The sequence below is a fragment of the Canis lupus genome, chromosome 6 (genome assembly GCF_003254725.2).
Source record: "Canis lupus dingo isolate Sandy chromosome 6, ASM325472v2, whole genome shotgun sequence".
Classification (NCBI taxonomy): Eukaryota; Metazoa; Chordata; class Mammalia; order Carnivora; family Canidae; genus Canis; species Canis lupus.
The window spans coordinates 62,234,191-62,242,803 of record NC_064248.1 but is presented as its reverse complement, the minus strand read 5'-3'; the positions used below and the strand labels follow the sequence as shown (position 1 = coordinate 62,242,803).

Here is an 8,613-nt window from a genome sequence, read left to right as displayed (position 1 = left end):
GTCAGCACCAGAAGGTACCTTAGAGAGAGCCTAAGACCAAGGACTTTCCTTTTCAGGTGAGGAAACCCAGGTCTAGAAAGGGTAAAAGGCTCGTCCAAAGTCACACAGTTGGTGTGTGACAAACAGTTGGGAGTGAAGCCAGTGAACTGACTTCCATTCCCCTGCTTTAGCCAATGTGTGACCCAAGACCACAATAGTTGTGGGGCAGAAAGAAGGGGAAAATTATGAGTTTTGAGAATCATTAGTAATCCTATCATGAGACACACAGTTAATGTCATTAGCCAGCTAAACACGCTAATGTCTTTAATGAGAGTGGCAATATTTATTGCACTAATGAAGTGGCTGGTACTGGTAGCCTTTTGTGGCAGACATTTTTTTCAAGTTTACAATTATAACAATATACATATATAAAAAGAGATCTACACATTTCCTGTCTAAACACACACCTTGATCATTCTATTATGTAGACTGAATGAGTGAACATATGTCCCTTAATTTTGTCAGAAAAAAAAACTTCTATTGGGTTATAGCCAGAATGACGACAAAGTTATATGGCAGGTAGTTTAAAAACAAAATTGGAAAAAAAATAAACAAAATTGGTTAGTTCCCCCTCCCCTTTTCTACTATTTATTAGTTTTTAAAAAGTGACTTCAGTCCTAATGAAGGTATTGAGAAAGCAGATGCAAAGACAAAAGTTGATTCAATCAGTGCTATGCATGTCCTGGCAGCATGAGGAATAGTTTGCTCAATTGTGGAGTCCCCGGCTTGGGGCAAGGCCCCGTGCCCATGAAAAGCATGCCTATGAAAAGCATGGGTGAGTCAGTATATTTTAGATGCTTCTTTTTGAAGGCCCTTCAAGGAGGTAAGAGAAACTAGAACACTCAGGTTCAGGGAGGATACAGACTTTTTTCTCATTGTTTCCTAATGTAGGTTAGGACATCAACAGTCTAGAATGCTGAAAGAGACCTCTTGTATTCTATTCAAGATAGATGAATGGCATACTGTCATAGCCATTTAGGTCTAGAAGGGCTTCAGAAATCACCTAATCCAGTATCTTCATTTTCCAGATCAGAAAACAGAGGCCCAGTTAGATCCAGTGACTTGATAAAGGTTAGCACAAGCTTTCTGGGTGTGCTGCCAACCTCTAATGTGTGTATTGGGGAAAGGGGTTGGGGTAGGGTGGGGCAGCCAGCCTTTCAACAGGTCTGTGAACCTTTGAAAACGCAAGCTATACAAATAGTGTCTACAGGGTATTTTCCGGGAAGATTTCGATCTACATGAATTTAACTTGAAGATTTAAATAAAGATTTTAAAACATTACAATTATAATAATTATCCAGCCCTCCAAAAGTGTTCATTCAGAGTAGGTAGCAGGTGTGAAAACTTTGGAGATGGGTCTTCTGTTTTCTTGGAGGTACTGAGGCCTATGCTGACCACTGCTAGTGAGATGGAGTGGGGAGATCAGAGCCAAACGCTGAGGGAAGCACTGTTCCACCTGACAGTGTCACCAACTTGCTGACACTCAGCATCTTTACTGCTTGGGGGGCGGGGGGTGACTTTGACAGCTGAAGTATACACTTCAGCAATTGTCCAGTCTGACAATGACTGCATATAAGTATGGCCAGCAGTGAGCACCCCTGGCTCCCCAAAAGTGCTCCAAACATCAAAGCCCAAAAGATCATTTGATGAATGAGCCTATTTCCTTGGAGCATAAATGAGGTGCTGTCACCACTCTAGAATGATGGCTACCATTTGATGAGTACTTTCTATGTGTGGTACTCATGACCTGTTACCTTGTTTTTTCTCAACAAGAGCAATGCACAGTAAGGGTCATTGCTCTGTTTCAGAGATAGGGGCAGCTACAACCCAGTAACTTGGCCAAAGACACCTGGCTAGTTAGTGGCAGATGGAAATAAACTCCACTGTCTGACTCTAACTCCCTTGCCTCCTGGGTTAGGACCCAAGCAGGTGGACCTGCACTCATGCACCAGTATTCTAGATTTTAAGTTATTGTCAAGAGCCCCCCTTAATTCCAATATTTGTTTGGAGGCCTGTTTTCTGGAACTTCATGTTTGTTTGCCATGCATACATATGACTTCCTTCAATTTCTCTGCAAATTTCCACCAAATAAAACCATATGCAGTTCCATAGCAACACTGCAACACAAACACGGTGTAATCTCTGTCCACTGCAGTACACAGCTTGAAAGGTCTAAAAGAAAGAAAAGAAGAGAAAAGATAAGAGGAGAAAAGGAAAAAGTAAAAAAGAAAGGAAAAGAAAACCCTCAAACCCCCAAAACCTAAAAATAAAAAAAACGACATCTGTATACAGTTGAACAGAATCCCATGGTAACAAACACAAACATACACTTGGTTCTTTTAAACCTTCTCTTCTGGGATGCCCGGGTGGCTCAGCGGTTGGGCGGTTGCCTTTGGCTCAGGTCATGATCCCTGGGATTCAGGATCGAGTCCCGCATCGGGCTAACCCTTTCCCCGTGGCTCTGTCTCTCATGAATGAATAAATGAATCTTTGCAAAAAAAAAAAAATCTTTTCTTCTTTTTTCCCCCCTTTGTTATAGTTTTAGAACAGAAGCTGGGTTGCAACATGTGTGAGCATACAGGGTTCCAATCGGGTGACAGAGAGGAGCAGAGGGCACGGGCCTCCCACGCTTTACAAATGAAGGCTTCCACCCTCCCAGGGGACAGCCACTGGCCCAAGGTGACGCGGCTGGAAAGGAAGAGTGAAGGGACTTTTACTCTACTTCACGTGGCCCCTGGCTGCTAGGGTGCTGGGGAAGCTATGTGTGCCACCTGCTATGTGTGACTCCCTTCCAGCTGCGCCTCCACGGGCCCTGGGTTTGGAGGCTCCGGCTGCACTGATGCAGGTAAAGGTGACTTTTCTGTCTGCGGCCCCTGCTTTCCCCTCTGCTTCTCTCTCCTCCCCGGAGCCTACGCTTCTTAGGGCTTCCTATGTCCTGACCAATGCAGACGTCTCAGAAACCAAGACATCTGAAACAACTAGTCAGTTGGGGTTATGCAGTGATTTGCTCCTGTTTGTACAGGAAGGTGCAGCGCTCACTAGCTGAAGGGGTTAGGAATTCATCAGGTAAATGCCATTCTCAGGGTTGCACGTTTGTGGATCGGAGAAACTTGTTATGATCAGGTGCTAAAACCTGAAGAATATGTTCTTTGGCAGCTTCCTCACTGGACTTGTGCTGAGGGACCCAGTGACCTACTGAGGTGGTGGGTAGGGGGCTGAGGGACAGCCAAGTGGTGAACACAGGAAAGCCTGCCGCTTCTGGAATACTTAGTAGGTGCCAGGTGCTCTGAGAGGGCTCTTTATGATAGTTCATCCTCCCACACTCAGAACCAGTGTTATCATTCTGCTTTAACCCATGAAAGATCCAAAGCTTTCATAGGTGGTCAGTCCTGTCCAAGATCATGCAGTGGCAGAGCGGGTTCTGCTCAGGGCTGAGAATTCCAGAGCCTGTCCAGGAGCAACTTCCGCATAGAAGAGGGTGGGGACACTCAGCAGAGACATGCAAATAAGAGTGCACCAGGAGAGATCATATTATTTCCTCAGGCGAACTTGAACCCGTTTTTGGATGTGGGGGATGGGTGGGTGGGGGAGGCAGAGGAGTGGGAACATCCCTGCTTCTTGTCCAAATCCAAAGAGGGGATCCAAGGTTTCGGTCAGGAAGGCTCTTTTTTTAATCAATTGTTTTTTGTTTTTAGAACTAAGATGGAAATGACCCAGTGAGGAAGGAAAATGAGCATGGCCTGCCCTGGTCACACAATTAAAACATATATGCTGGCCAAAGGTACATCACTCCCCCACCCCTCCCTTCAGAGAGAGAAAGGCCCTTTCTGAACTGGAAGCCTATTAAAGCATTCCACTGGGGAATTCTCTGACCCTTCTGAAGGGACACTGTGAGAACCTTGTTCCTTAGAATGCAGTCACACAAAGGGTTTTGTGCAAATACCGAGCCATTATTCTATAAATGCAAAGAAGCATTAGGGATGGTATGTGAACAAAAGCTGGACAGAGGATGCACGCCCAGATGCTGTCTTGGCCAGGTTGCAATTTGAATGATCTAATGTTTTCTGGCTCCTTCCTGCTTTGCTTTTCCAATTTGGTTTGAATATTTGCATTACTGTATTATTTTCCCTGTACAATTGCTGTTGTCTGTACACAATTAGGTCATTTTCATAGTTGGGTGAGGAGACGCTTCAGACGTGAGATGAGCTACAGCTGGTAGCTGGTTCTCTCCTGGGATGTGAATTTAGATCCCCATCTTGTTGATCCTAGAGACTCTACCTGCACCCAGGATCTGAAAGTTTTAATGTAGGTCATTCAACCAAGTGGAAAGAACCACAGCATCGCTTTGTAATGGTGGGTAAGCACATCTTGTTTCTATAACTTTCGGGTTGATTTGCTGATCTAATCATGCTGGTCCCTGGGCCAAATCTAACCCTGTACTGTAATGCTTCAGACACACACAAATAGGGCTGCTTCCTGGCCGCCTGTGGCTTCTTTGGTCTGTGGAAGGTCTGCTGAAGTAGACCCTGAGCAAGGGAGAAGGAAAGGGAAGCACTAGGGTGAAGAAGAAGGGCAAGCTGCCTCCAGAAATGCATGTAGATGTTCAAGTCAGTACAGAGGTGGAACTTTGACCTAGCACTTTGAAGAGAGAGAGGAAGGGGATCCCAAAGGAATGGAGGCTTATTTTGCTGATGAAAGCTGTTTTGGGCCATGTTCACAAAGTGCTCTGCAATCCCTCACCGGTGTAAAATCTCACTGATACACATTCCACCACCCCACAACTTTCTCAGCTCTCTGGAATTTGTGGCCCTTTGGGCAAGGCCAGTGTTACATTTTATGTTTGTACTACCTTTAAGATAGGTTGGACTAAACAAATGGAAAGGACAGGCTGTGATTAAAGTCACTGGGGAAGCTCCCTGACTTTTTTTTTTTTTTTTTAAGATTTTATTTATTTATTCATGAGAGACACAGGGAGAGAGGTAGAGACATAGGCCGAGGGAGAAGTGGGCTCCATGCAGGGAGCCTGTGGGACTCGATCCCAGGTCTCCAGGATCATGCCCTGGGCCAAAGGGAGACCCCAAACTGCTGAGCCACCCAGGGATCCCCCAGCCCCCTGACTCTTACAGTGCTTCGTAATCAGACATGACCACACTTAGCTCATTGAGTGAGCATTCTCTGGCAGGACCAACTCTCTGGCTCAACCTTCTCATTGTTCCTGCTTGTTTCCTCCCTCCATTCCTTAGATCTGAATCTACAACACTGACCTTGTTTCTTCTCTCTTCTTTCGTTTTTATCCAAATCATTCATTCATCATTTGTTTACTAGATATTTGATCACCTTCTGTGTCAGATATGTTCTAGATGTTGGAGTTACAACCAGTGAATAAGGAGTTTGTCCTCTCACAGAGCTCAGTCTAAAGAGGAGCACAGACCATAAAGTGTGATAGGCATTACATACATGAAGGGAAGCCCACTTAAACATTTAGCAGTGGCTGATTCATGAAGCAGCTAAGACTCACAGAGGTGTCTCTCACAGATGGCTGATGACAGGACTGGAACTAGAGACCATTCAGGAATCAAAGCCTAGCCTCCTGCCACCACCTCCTTCTTGAGGCCCCCAGTCTTATTTGGTCTTTCTCATCCAGTTGCACAGAGGTCATACTTACTCTTCTCCCACGACTAAGCTATTCTCACCTCAGTAAAACTCACATTCATTACTAAAGCCAGATATCTGCCCTACCTCCAAGAACTGATGTGCTGATAAACTGAGCTGCTAGATGTAAAAGTGCTTTGAGAACTGTGCTGCAATACAATTCTAAGTACTAAAGCTTCTATCAAAGTAACATTTAGTTCAACCAACAGATGAGTCAAGGGAGTAACCACTACTCAATACCAGGTTCTGTGGGAGTGAAGCTATCTTCAAGTATATAGTATGGCCCCATCCTTAATGGAATTTCTGAGAAGCTGATGGTACAAAGTTAAAGAGAAAACACAGTAAGTATTTATGGAGTACTTATCATGTGGTTTTCCTTACAGTATCTCAAATAATCCTCACAGTTGTTTAGGATATAGGCATTATTTTCTTCCTGGATGGAATGCCCTCCCCCAGTACCTGTCTGGTCAAGCACAATAAAGCATAGTGGCTAAAAGCCTTAGATCAGGACTCAAACTGCTTGAATTCATATCCAGGCACTGCCAGTTACTTTCTGTATGACTGGGAACATAACTCAAATTCTCAATGCTTCAGTTGTAGAATTTAGATACTAAGAATAGTATGTATTTTATACTTTCTTATGAAAGTGACCATATATGTTAAGTACTTGTGACAGTACTTGGTCTAGAGTAAGCATGAGAAAAAAGTTAGGTATTATTATTATCCAGCTCCAACACCTTTTTATCTGCAAAGCCTTCCCAGATCCCCCATTAGAATTGGTCCCTTTTACCTCTATCTCCTCATATCACTGTGGGCGTGCCTCTCAACATATTTTTATGTGTACCTGGTTATTAGTGTCTGATACAGAAAAAACAATAAAAATGTTGATGGTCAGATGAATGGATGTTTCTGTCTCCCAGAACTATACATGTTCATAGAAGGGAGAGTATTGTGTTTCTAGCTGTAAGACAGAATATCTGTATGTCCTAGATAAAATATAACAAATATGCTTTTAAATGCAGAGTTAACCTCTCATACAAATTAGGGAAATCCTCATCACACCCATGTGTGTATGCATACAGACTGGGGTTCAAAGTGGTAAGCTGCCACTGGAGCTCTGCTGCTTTGGAAAGTCTGTCTATCCCAGTGACTTTGAGGCTTGGTTTTAGGGGCATTATGGGAGACAGAAGACCAGGCTTAGTGCCCTCAAAAGATGGAAAGTTGGATTAGAGAATTCTGCATAAAAGTGAGACTCCTAATAGGATACATACTAAATGAGACTACGCTAGAAAAAAGCCTGCCTATCTGCAATGAAGAAAAATGAGAAATTTTGTCTGTCTTGGCCCACACTCATAAGATGTTAAAATACAATCTTGCCCTCACACAAGTGTAGGATTTGAATTTATACTATCTACATGGTTGGATAACTTTAGCTATAATATTAAATTGGCCCCAGCAGGACTCCTGGGTGGCTCAGTGGTTGAGTGTCTGTCTTTGGCTCAGGGCATGATTCTGTGGCCTGAGATCCAGTCCCACATCGGGCTCCCTGCAAGGAGTCTGCTTCTCCCTCTACCTATGTCTCTGCCTCCCTCTCTGTCATGAGAATAATGACATGAATAAATAAGTAAAATCTTTAAAAAAAATTGGCCCCAGGTTGGTAACATACCAGGGCACCTGGCAGAAGCAGATTTTCTGTGGAGGGACAGTTCCACAACCTTCATAGGACTTAAACAGATAAAGTCCCACTGAACAGAAGATCACAACTAAAATGACAGTCACACTAGGAAATACACAAGCTGCCATGAGTGAAAGTCAGTAGAAACCACAATGAAGAGAATTAGACATTATATAACAGTTATCATATACCAAATATAAATTGTTTAAAATGTCTAAAGCAATAGAAAGGGGAAACAAAAACATGAAAAAAAATAAACAGAATCTAAAAAGACCAGGTAGAATTGAGAAAGAAAACCCCAAATACTACCTCTGAAAATAAAAAAAAGTATAATTATTAAAATTAGAAACAGTAAACGAGTATAAGTAGAATAGATACAGATAAAGAGAGAATTAGTGAACTGGAAGATAAATCTAAGGACATTACTCAAGATACAGCCAAAAAAAGGACAAGGCAAAGAAATGGGAAACAAGATGTTAAGGAGGTCAGGAAGAAAAAAAATTGAGATGTGAGAAAGGCAGTATATAGAGAACATGGCTAAAATATTTCCAGAATTAAGGGAAAGAAGGTGGCTTGTTTAATCCTTGAATATAAGGCATCTGGCAAAGTGCCTGGTACATAGTAGATTCCCATTTAGTGTTCGTTACCCTGAACTGACACATATGCTATAACATTTGCTTGCCCATTACACCTATTTATTTAAAAAATTCACAAGTGATACAGTTGTGAACAAAATAGACAAAATCCTTATCTTTATTGACCTTGTGTTCTGCATAAAGAAGACAAATAATAAACAAGTGAACACACTAATACTCAAGATACCTTTTTATTTAAGAACTGTTATGAAGGGGCAGCCCAGGTGGCTCAGCGGTTTAGCGCCACCTTCAGTCCAGGCGGGATCCTGGAGACCCGGGATCGAGTCCCACAACAGGCTCCCTGCATGGAGCCTGCTTCTCCCTCTGCCTGTGTCTCTGCCTCTCTCTCTCTCTCTCTCTCTCATAAATAAAAAAAATATTAAAAAAAAACTGTTATGAAGGAAGTAAAAGGGTTGTTTAGTAGATATATTTGGACTAGGATTTCATCAAAGAAGTGAGACCTCAATGGTAAGAAGTCAAGTGAAAGAATACATCCTAAGCAAAGTATATAGCAAGTGCAAGGGCACTGAATGAGAAATACTGTGGCATTTTCAAGGAAGAGAAAGAAGTCAATGTGTTTGGAGTTCTATGGGTGACACAGAGAGTGATATT

General features: G+C 42.9%; 1 protein-coding gene across 6 annotated transcripts in view; it reads right to left on the bottom strand.

Moving 5' to 3' along the window:
* Window positions 1-302: 302 nt before the first annotated feature.
* ZNHIT6 (zinc finger HIT-type containing 6) overlaps window positions 303-8,613 on the bottom strand; it is an 84,959-nt gene continuing 76,648 nt past the window's right edge. For 4 of the 6 annotated variants that reach the window (XR_004816347.2, XR_004816345.2, XR_004816343.2 and 1 more), the window contains 2 exons: window positions 5,304-5,452; window positions 303-2,211 (listed from right to left, as the gene is read on the bottom strand). The gene's annotated coding sequence lies outside the window, so the exon portion shown is untranslated. The remainder of the gene's footprint in view (window positions 2,212-5,303; window positions 5,453-8,613) is intronic. The other 2 variants (XR_007411540.1, XM_035717187.2) reach the window with 1 other exon arrangement.